The following is an 11,450-nucleotide window of genomic DNA, read 5'->3' on the forward strand; positions in this document are numbered from 1 at the left end:
CTTCAAACTGTATGTTGAGAGATCCATTGTGGTTTATGAAGTAGGAGCTCAGATAAAACCAAGTCTAAAATCTTTCTGCAGTCAAGATTCATCTATCATGATATGTAATAGAATTTAGATTACCAAGCAACCTAAAACTTGCTATAGTATTTTATACTGTTCATCTTGAAAATTCATTTTCTTTCTAGTTTGACAAGACATTAAAATTCAAAAATATTTTTGTATCTGCGCTCCCTTTTTTCAACAAATCAACAAATATTATCAAGTACCTACACATACCCAGTCTTATGTGACACCATTCTTGTCCTTAGCTAGACAACCAAAAGAGAACACACATGTTCTAATCAATAAGTAGTCCTAAACAGAGTTTAGCCGAATCCTTCAATAGTGTAGTACCAGGGATATGTGCTATAAAAGCTCCTAAGAGAGGGGCATTAAATAATAAAGGAAGACCTCCTCTGAAAGTTTAACTAGCTATTATTATATGTGGGCACTCCCTGGGTGCAGGCTAGAGACTGAGCTCCCAAACCCCAAGGTCAGAACTCTTGAAGAACCACATACAAATGAACGGGACTATCAAGATGGGAAAGGTGACTGGGCACCGTGGCTCATTCCTGTAATCCCGGCACTTTGGGAGCCTGAGGCAGGAGGGTAACTTGAGGCCAGGAATTCAAGACCAGCCTGGGCAGCAAAACGAGACTCTATCTCTACAAAAAAATTAGCTAGGTGTGGTGGTGTGCATCTGTAGTCCCAACTACTCTGGAGGCTGAGTCGGGGGAGGATTGCTTGAGTCCAGGAGTTCCAGGTTGCAGTGAGCTATGATTGTGCCTCATCACTCCAGCCTGGGTGTCAGAGTGAGATCCTGTCTCAAACACAAAAACAAAAACAAAAAAAGATGGAACAATCCAGCATTAATCTCATTACCAAAAACTGGTTATACTGACTTCTTATACTTTCTATTTGTAGATCTTAAGAAGATGAGGCTAAACATCCAATATAGCCAGCTTCTTAATGAGTTGACATTTATACTAATGAAGATCTAAAATTTCTGCTAGATATGGCCCAAATGGGGGTGTATTTAGGTTGTGGTTAGTGGAGCTGCAAGATTCAACAATTAAGGTTCAATTCACTTAAATTTTGTCATATTACAGTAAAAGCAAAGTGCTATTTTGGTACTGAATTTGGCTAGTATCTACTCTCTGTCTAGACATCACTGAAGGTATCTCTTTTCTACACCTATGGGTGAAAGAAATTTCTTTCTTTTCTTTTCTTTTTTTTTTTTAAGATGGTGTCTCGCTCTGTCACCCAGGCTGGAGTGCAGTGGTGCAATCTCGGCTCACTGCAAGCTCCACCTCCTGGGTTCGTGCCATTCTCATGCCTCAGCGTCCCGAGTAGCTGGGACTACAGGCGCCCGCCACCATGTCTGGCTAATTTTTTGTATTTTTAGCAGAGATGGGGTTTCACCATGTTAGCCAGGATGGTCTTGATCTCCTGAACTCATGTTCCGCCCATCTCGGCCTCCCAAAGTGCTGGGATTACAGGTGTGAGCCACCGCACCTGGCCAGAAATTTCAAAGTACATATAAGACTATAAATATATGATCTGTTGTTGCATATGTACACCTTTTTCCTTCTCTGGTTATACATATACTAGTGGGTACAAATGTTAACAAGTATTATATTGAATTTACATAGGATTTTTAGATTGCTATTTCAGATGAATAGTGTATCCCCAAAATACCGAAGCTGAAAGACAACAGTCATACATCGCTCAACAATGGGCATACATTCTGAGAAATGCATTGTTAGGTGATTTCATCGTTGTATGAACATCATAGAGTGTACTTACACAAACTAGATGGTCTAGCCTGCTATACACCTAGGCTATATGGTATAGCCTATAGCTCCTAGTCTATAAACCTGTGCAGCATGTTACTGTACTGAATACTGTGGAAAATTGTAACACAATGGTAATTATTTGTGTTTCCAAACATAGAAAAGGTATAGCAAAAATACAGTATGAAAGATAAAATATGGCACACCTATATAGAGCACTTACCATGAATGGAGCTTGCAGGAATGGAAGCTACTCTGGCTGAGCCAGTGAGTGAATGGTGAGTGAATGTGAAAGCCTAGGGCATTACTGTACAGCACTGCAGACTTTATAAACACTGTACACTTAGGCTACACTCAATGTATAAAATATTTTCTTTCTTTAATAATAAATTAACCTCGGCCGGGCGCGGTGGCTCAAGCCTGTAATCCCAGCACTTTGGGAGGCCGAGACGGGCGGATCACAAGGTCAGGAGATCGAGACCATCCTGGCTAACATGGTGAAACCCCGTCTCTACTAAAAATACAAAAAACTAGCCAGGCGAGGTGGCGGGCGCCTGTAGTCCCAGCTACTCCGGAGGCTGAGGCAGGAGAATGGCGTGAACCCGGGAGGCGGAGCTTGCAGTGAGCTGAGATCCGGCCACTGCACTCCAGCCTGGGCGACAGAGCGAGACTCCGTCTCAAAAAAAAAAAATAAAAATAAAAAAAAAAAAATAAATTAATTAATTAATTAACCTCAGCTTATTGGTGATTTTTTTACATTTTCAAACTTTTTGACTCTTGTAAAAGCACGTTGCTTAAAACACAAACACACTGTGCAGCTATACAAAAATATTTTATTTCTATTCTTATGCTATACAATTTTTTAAAATTAAAATTTAATTTTTTTTTTTTTTTTTACTTTTTAAACTTTTTTTGTTAAAAACTAAGACATAGAAACACACATTAATGGCCGGACATGGTGGCTCATGCCTGTAATCCCGGCACTTTAGAGGGCTGAGTTGGGTGGATCATCTGAGGGCAGCCCAGCCTGGCCAACATGGTGAAACCCTGCCTCTACTAAAAATACAATAATTGACTGGGCATGGTGGCACATGTCTGTAGTTCCAGCTACTCAGGAGGCTGAGGCAGGAGACTCGCTTGAACCCTGGAGGCGGAGATTGCAGTGAGCTGAGATCGCACCATTGCACTGCAGCCTGGGTGACAGAGCAAGACTCCATCTCAAAAAAAAAAAAAAAAAAGAAAGAAAGAAACACACATTAACCTGGGCCTACACAGGGCCAGGGTCATCAGTGTCACTGTCTTCCTCCTCCACATTTTGTCGCACTGGAAGGTCTTCAGGGGTGGTATCAGGCCTGGAGCCATCTCCTATGATAACAATGCCTTCTAGAATACCACCTGAAGAACATGCCTGAGTCTGTTTTACAGTTACCCATTCTTTTTACAGGTAGAAGAAGTATACTCTAAAAGTATGTTAAAATAGACACATAAACCAGTAAGATAGTTGTTTATTTTCATTATCAAGTATTATGTACTGTACCTAGTTGTGTGTGCAGTTGTTTGAATATATATGAGTGGCAGAGCAGTTGGTTTGTTTATAGTAGCATCGCTACAGACATGTTGAGTTATGTGTTGCGCTATGATGTTACGTTACTGTATTAGTCCATTCTCACACTGCTATGAAGAAATACCAGAGACCGGGTAACTTATAAAGAGAAGAGGTTTAATTGACTCACAGTTCCACATGGCTGGGGAGGCCTTGAGAAATTTATAATCATGGCAGAAGGCACCTCTTCACAGGGTGGCAGGAGAAAGAATGAGTGCCAGCAGGGGAAAAGCCAGACTCTTATAAAACCATCACATCTCGGGAGACTCACTCATTTTCAAGGGAACAGCATGGGGGAAGCTGCTCCCATGATTCAATTACCTCCACCTGGTCCTGCCCTAGACACATGGCGATTATGGGGATTACAATTCAAAGTGAGATTTGGGAGGGGACACAGAGCCAAACCGTATCAGTTACCTACAAATTCACTAGGTGATAGGAATTTTTCAGCTCTGTTATAAGCTTAACAGACCACTGTCATATGGGTGATTGACTAAAACATTGTTATGCAGCAAATTACTGTTCTGGAAAACAAGAATTTACCCATCTCATATACTAAGTATATTGTTTAATTTTAAAATTTTCTGTATATTATGCTGTTTTAACACTTAAAAAAACCTTTCTGGGCTGGGTGTGGTGGCTTCTTCCTGTAATCCCAGAACTTTGGGAGGCTTGGATCACTTGAGCCTGGGATTTGAGGCCAGTCTGGGCAACATAGTAAGACCCTGTCCCTACAAAAAATTTAAGTTAGCTGGGTGTGGTGGTGTGCGCCTATAATCCTAGCTACTTGGGAGACTGAAGTGGGAGGATTGCTTGAGCCCGGAAGTTTGATGTTACGAGTACCACTGCACTCCAGCCTGGGAGAAAGAATGAGACTGTTTCTTAAAACAAAACAAAACAAAATAACAACAAAAAACTTTTCTGGTTGGAGAGAGACTGCCCCTCTTAAGGCTGGCCAGTTTTTAAGGATAGCAAAGGACCCAGAGGAAAGCTTGCCTTTAGTATGCAGACTAACCAATCCAGAGATCTGGCCTGTACATACCAGGAGGTAATATTCACCTGCCTTAATTATCTCAGGGCCAGATACCAGGTAGCTAGGGACCTCTCCTTAGAGCCTGTCTGAATTATTTAAACAAGCCAATCCTGCCCTGCCTTGCCTTCCTCACAGGAACTCCAATAAGGGCCGTGGCCTAGGCTCTCACCCTGCTCCAGGCCCTTCTGCCTCCTGATCGAAGCTGGTGCTTCCCCATGTGGCCCTGGATGGTGTGATATGCCTCCTGTTTCTAGGATTTGTGAATACAATAAAGTTTGTTTTCTTGAGCCTTTCCTATGACTCCTCTCATGAACACAACTGACTGACATCACATAACAGAACACAGAATACTAAGAGAGTGGGAGAAAAAAAAAAAAAGCAAAACAAGCCCAACAATTAATTGAGAATAAATAAAATTTTATTTAATGAATAAAGAAACAGTCCACCACATCCTCTAAATTGCCTTTAAAAACATGCAGCTTATATTAAATTCTGATTCATAAATTTAATTTTTATTCTTCTAATTGCAAAATTTCCAAACCAAACACAATCCCAACAAATCCTTAAGAAAGCACAACTAGGGAACAGCAACGGGTGTCATGTAGATGACGTGTTCTACCAGAATACAATACCATGTGCCTTCTGAGGAAGGACGTGATTTATGCTCGCACACATTTTGGCTTAAATGATCACTGGTTTTCAGTTCCATGGAAGGTCTTCACATGCATGATGTGGAGGAACAGGGATAAAAGCCAAGATCTGTTAATGGCTTTCCAGTAATAGAGGCGAAATATACAGTTTATACAATGCACACATTTCAAAATAGCCACTATAATGGCTTTTGCATTAAGATTTCAACAATCAAAAAAAGTACTCTAGAAAATAAGTTGACTCCAGCTTCCTGAGATGGAAGCATACCATATTTGCGAGCCTTCTGGGGCCTGATGTGTTTTCAAGTGGGAAGAACTCATGCAAGGAAAGGGAGAAAAAGCGTTACAAGGTGTCACTTGATTTGGATTGAATTAAGTCAGCTGTGGGTGCTCCACGACTCCTTACTTGAAGTGTGTGTGTGTTTGTGTGTGTGTGGGTGTGCAAGCACACATACATCATTTGTCAGTCTTTATGTGAATCAACAGGATTAAGTTCAGACTTGATGTAGCTGAGAATGCAAAAACAGAGACCAAAGGATATGCTTATTTTTGAGGGTCCACGTATACCAGGTATTCTAAAGCTGATTCATTTCAATGTAAGGCCACTGAGACGCTGGCATGGGATGTTTCTTCATTAGGGTTGGGACAGCACTGTGGAGTTGTCCTGAACTACTTACGCCAGAAAGGAATACAGAAACTCCCTTGCTGCACGGTGGAGTCATCATTTCCACTAGCTTCAATCATAGATGCAGGAGTCAAAATTCCCCTAGGCTATTCTGCCTATGCTGAAGTAAATTTCCCTGGAATCTCCCTACAGAAAGCAGACAGGATATTTCTTGAAATCCATTTGATTTTTCTTTAGGTTTGTCCATTTATTTCTTTGCTGCATGCCATCTTGGAAGACAAAATCCCATCACTGTGTACTACCCTTCTAAGGAAGCACAAAGTAGTGGGCAGGAAAGAAATGTGAACTTTTTTTTTTTTTTTTTTTTTTTGAGACGGAGTCTCGCTCTGTTGCCAGGCTGGAGTGCAGTGCCGCGATTTTTGGGTCACTGCAACATCCGCCTCCCGGGTCAAGTGATTCTCCTGCCTCAGCCTCCCAAGTAATTGGGACTACAGGCATGTGCCACCACATCCAGCTAATTTTTGTATTTTTAGTAGAGATGGGGTTTTGCCATGTTGGCCAGAATGGTCTCGATCTCTTGACCTCATGATCTGCCTGCCTCGGCCTCCCAAAGTGCTGGGATTACAGGCATGAGCTGCCACGCCCAGCCAGAAATGTGAACTTTTTAAACAAGTTAACTATTTACTCTGGAGAAAAATATTTTAAACATTAAAACATTTTTTAAAATATATATTTTAAAAAACTGCTACCACTTTTTTGCGGGGAAGTTGTCTAAACTCTTCATAAATATTTATTTATGCATTTATCCTACCCTCCATCCTCAGAAAACCTCAGTACTTTGCTTATTTTACAGATAAAGAAACAGAGACCCCAGAGTTATGAAAATATTAGAGAATCTATCTAACCTCATTTGAATGACTAAAATCCTCCTTAGAATTCACCTAAGAATTTACAAACTAAGAAGCTTTCCTAATGCTATTAAATATTCTACAAATTTTTATCTGGACAGGGAGATAATGAAAAGAGAAGATTAAGTCAACAAATTTAATGCTAATGATTGCAAAAACTATGTGAAAATCATAAAAGAGGATAAGGTGTCTCTGAAATCAAAATACTGGAAACATTTTTTACTAATATTGTGTTAAAATATAGTTGCATTCAAATCTTCTCATTTGAATTATTTTAGGATTTTTACTGCGCTTAAAACATGCAGTAAAACTTTTATACTGTATACACATTTAGTCATCTTTTGGCAGTGACAATTATAGTCAATACTAGTATACATTCACTGGATTCTTACAACAGTAATTGTGTGGAAAGTACAGGAATCTGTCTCTTGTTTGCTGATAACTCATTGAATCTATGTAGAAACATCGGATTTTTTTGAGTTTTGGAATATTGTGCAATTAACTTTTACCATGCTAGCTATATAAAAATAATTTATGTTTCTTGTGAGTATAAAAACACCTCTTATTGTAACAAGACTATATTCATATCTCTATGAATTTCCAGTTCAAACTGTGCTTCCCCATCTTTAAATCCCATTTTTCAATATGTCTTTGTTTTCAGTTAAGAAGCATTTAAGAATGAAAATCAAAATCCAGTTATCTTTCTGTTGCTCCAGAAATATTTTAACCAGGTTATAACACATGTAGTAATTTATGCAATATAAATAAGACTTGTTTATAAAAATTACTTTTAAATGTCAAGTAAGGCCCAGGGCAGTGGCTCACACCTGTAATCCCAGAACTTTGGGAGGCCAAGGTGGGTGGATTACCTGAGGTCAGGAGTTGGAGACCAGCCTGGCCAACATGGCAAAACCCCATCTCTACCAAAAATACAAAAAAAAATTAGAAGGGCGTGGTGGCATATCCCTGTAATCCCAGCTACTTGGGAGGCTGAGGCATGAGAATCTCTTGAACCCAAGAGGCAGAGGTTGCGGTGAGTTGAGACTGTGCCATTGCACTCCAGCCTGGGCAATACAGTGAGACACTGTCTCAAAAAAAAAAAAAAAAGAAATCAAATACATTTGCACATTTAAAAATTCGGGAGACTGAGGCAGGAGAATTGCTTGAACCCTGGAGGTGGAGGTTGCAGTGAGCCGAGATTGCGCCACTGCACTCCAGCCTGGGCAATACAGCAAGACTCCATCTCAAAAAAAGAAAAAAACAAAACAGAAAAAGAATTGGTCCAATTGCTTCTTGACCTTTTAGCTAAGACCAAGTGTAGTATCTGCTCTTATCGGTTCTATGAAAAAAAAAATTGGTTCATTCATTATCAAAAAGTAATCTTTAAACCTGGAAACTATAACTACTTTCTACGTTTTAAAGAAAAATGTACATTTATTTCAGCCTTAAAATACTATTGTCAAATAATGTTGAAATATTTTAATTTTTTTATTAGAGAAACAGTTTCTATTCACTTATATGTTAAAATCACCTAGCAAATTAGTGTTTATAGCAGTATAGCCATTTTCAATACTCTCAGCATTTATGACACAATTCTCAGAGGATTGAAAAGTGTGCTTTTTCTTTATTTATTTCAAGTTCAAGGCTATTTCTCTTTGGAATTTGAAGTGGCTATTATGTACATATTAACCAAAGGCAGCTTGTTTACGGCTCTATAATACCAAGTATGCTAACTAATATAATTAGACAGAAATAAGAGGCAAACATATTTTTAGCAAATAGGCAATTTTTTTGCACTGCACAGATTTTTAAAAACATGATATTAGCAACTTTTTAGCATACTGATGATCACTGCATTGTCAAAGTTTAGAAGATGCTTGGCATTCTTCAAGCAATGCTTCAGTAATGAACTTTCTGAAATATTGATCCACTTAAAACAAGAAAAAGCTATTAGTGATTAAAAGGACTTTGACTCTATTGAAGTCTAAGTAACTGTTCATCTACTGGTAAGGCATGTTGATTTTCAACTCAACCATTAGTGGAAATATTTTCAATGCAGGTTACCCAAGGACCCTGGAAGGGACCCTGAATAAAGGCTATTATGAGTAAATTTGCCTACATTTGTGGTTTCCCTGGCAGTTTTGAGTTTACAACCAACTTATTAATAGCCCATATGCAAAAAAACTCAAGGTCCCAGCTTGGAAGGTACTTTGGGAGCACGTGGAGGAGAAGGAAGAAAGGAAGAGGCTGTGATCAGCAGGAACACTTCGGGTGTCTGAGTCAGTTTCCTCTATTTCCCCTCACAGCTTGATTTTCTAAAAAATTCTGCCAGCAATTTTATTAAACAGAAGTGGATGGGAGGGAGAAAGCAATTGATTTTAAAAATTTAGCACCTCTGTGAAGTTAAAAGACTCTTGGGCATTTAGAATTTGTTCAGTTGGACTGCTTTCTTCTGGATACCAAGCCAAGATGCATGGAACTGGAGAGTTAGGTCATTGTGGAGCAGGAAGGACCCTGGCAGGCCTTGGGGAAGGGATGAGATGGGACAAGTTAGAGCAGTGAGATTATAGAACATGGGGCACAGGGCACCTGGGAGATAAACACAGAATGAAGGCTAGATGCAGAAAGGATCATAGACACTCTAGCTTTGACACATCACAGGCACCAAAAAAGAGGAGGAAATAGTCTTTCTTCTCTTATTCACTGCTTTGTCTGGTTCCCTGTTCTGGGGACCATAACCCAATCTAGTGTAATAGGTACAGGTATGCCTTGGAGATACTGAGAGCTCTGCTCCAGACAATAAAGCAAGTCACATAACTTTATTGCTTTCCCAGTGCATATAAAAGTTACGTTTATACTGTAGTCTATTAAGTGTGCAATAGCACTGTGTCTAAAAAACAATGTACATACCCTAATTAAAGAATACTTTGACAGGGCACGGTGGCTCATACCTGTAATCCCAGCACTCTGAGAGGCCCAAGCGGGAGGATCGCTTGAGCCCAGGAGTTTGAGACCAGCTTGGGCAACACAGTGAGACCCTGGATCTACAAAAACTTAAAAAATTTAGCTAGGTACTGTGGTGAGAGCCTGTAGTCCCAGCTACTCGAGAGGCTGAGGTGGGAGGATGGCTTGAGCCTGGGAGGCAGAGGTTGCAGTGAGCAGAGATGACACCACAGCACTCTGATCTGGGTGACAGAGCCAGACTCTGTCTCAACAACAATAGCAACAACAACAATGAACCAACCAAAAAAACTTTACTTTACTGCTAAAAAAAAATGCTAACAATAATCTGAGTCTTCACAGACTCATAATCTTTTTGCTGTCAGAGGGTCTTGTCTTGATGTTGACGACTGCTGACTGATCAGGGTGGTGGTTGCTGAATGTTACAGTGGCTGTGCCAATTTCCTCAAATAACAGTGAAGTTTGCTGCATTGGTCGACTTTTCCTTTCATAAATGATTTCTCTGCAGCATGCAATGCTGTTTAATAGTACTTCACCCACAGTACAACTTCTTTCAAAATTAGAACCAATCCTCTCAAATCCTGCTGCTCCTTTATCAACAAAGTTTATGTTATACTCTAAATTGTTTGTTGTTATTTCAACAATGTTCATAGCATCTCCACCAGCAGTAGTTTTCATTTCAAGAAACCACTTTCTTTGCTCAGCCATAAGAAGCAACTTCTGATCTGTTCAAGTTTCATCATGAGATAGCAGCAATTCAGCCCCATCTTCAGGCTCCACTTCTAATTCTAGTTCTCTTGCTATTTCTGTCCATCTGCAGTGACATGTTCCATTCAAGTCTTGAACCTCTTGGTCATCCATGAGGGTTGGAATCAAATTCTTCCAAACTCCTGTTCATGTTGATATTTTGACCTCCCATGAATCATGAATGTTCTTAACGGCATCTAGAATGGTAAATTCTTTCCAGAAGCTTTTCAATGTACTTTGCCCAGATCCGACTGAGTAATCACTGTCTATGGCAACTATAGCCTTAAGAAATGTGTTTCTTAAATAATAAAACTTGGGAGTCAAAATGACTCCTTGATCCATGGGCTGGATCAAGAATGGATGTTGTATTAGCAGGTGTGAAAGCAACATTAATCTTCTTGTACGTGTCCATCAGAGCTCTTGGGTGACCAGGTGCATTGTCAATGAGCAGTAATATTTTCAAAGGAAACTTTTTTTCTCAGTCTCAACAGTGGCCTTACAATATTCAGTCAATCACACTGTAAACGGATGTGCTGTCAACCAGGCTTTGCTGTTCCATTTATAGAACACAGGCAAAGTAGATTTAGCACAATTCTTAAGGGCCCTAGGATTTTCAGAATAGTAAATAAGCATTGGTTTCAACCTAAAGTCACCAGCAGCATTAGCCCCTAATGAGAGAGTCGGCCTGTCCTTCGAAGCTTGGAAGCCAGGCACTGACTTCTCCTCTCTAACTAGGAAAGTCGCAGACGGCATCTTCTTTCAATACAAGGCTGTTTCATCTACGTTGAATATCTGTTGTTTAGTGTAGCCACCTTCATCAATGATCTTAGCTAGATCTTCTGGATAACTTGCTGCAGCTTCTACATCAGCACTAGCTGCTTTGCCTTGCGCTTTAAGGTTATGGAGATGGCATCTTTCCTTAAACCTCATGAACCCACCTCTGCTAGCTTTCAGCTTTTCTTATTTTATTTTTTTGAGACGGAGTCTTGCTCTGTCGCCCAGGCTGGAGTGCAGTGGCACGATCTCAGCTCACTGCAAGCTCCGCCTCCCGGATTCACACCATTCTCCTGCCTCAGCCTCCCAAGTAG

Source organism: Macaca mulatta, chromosome 9 (genome assembly GCF_049350105.2).
Source record: "Macaca mulatta isolate MMU2019108-1 chromosome 9, T2T-MMU8v2.0, whole genome shotgun sequence".
In the NCBI taxonomy this organism is placed as follows: Eukaryota; Metazoa; Chordata; class Mammalia; order Primates; family Cercopithecidae; genus Macaca; species Macaca mulatta.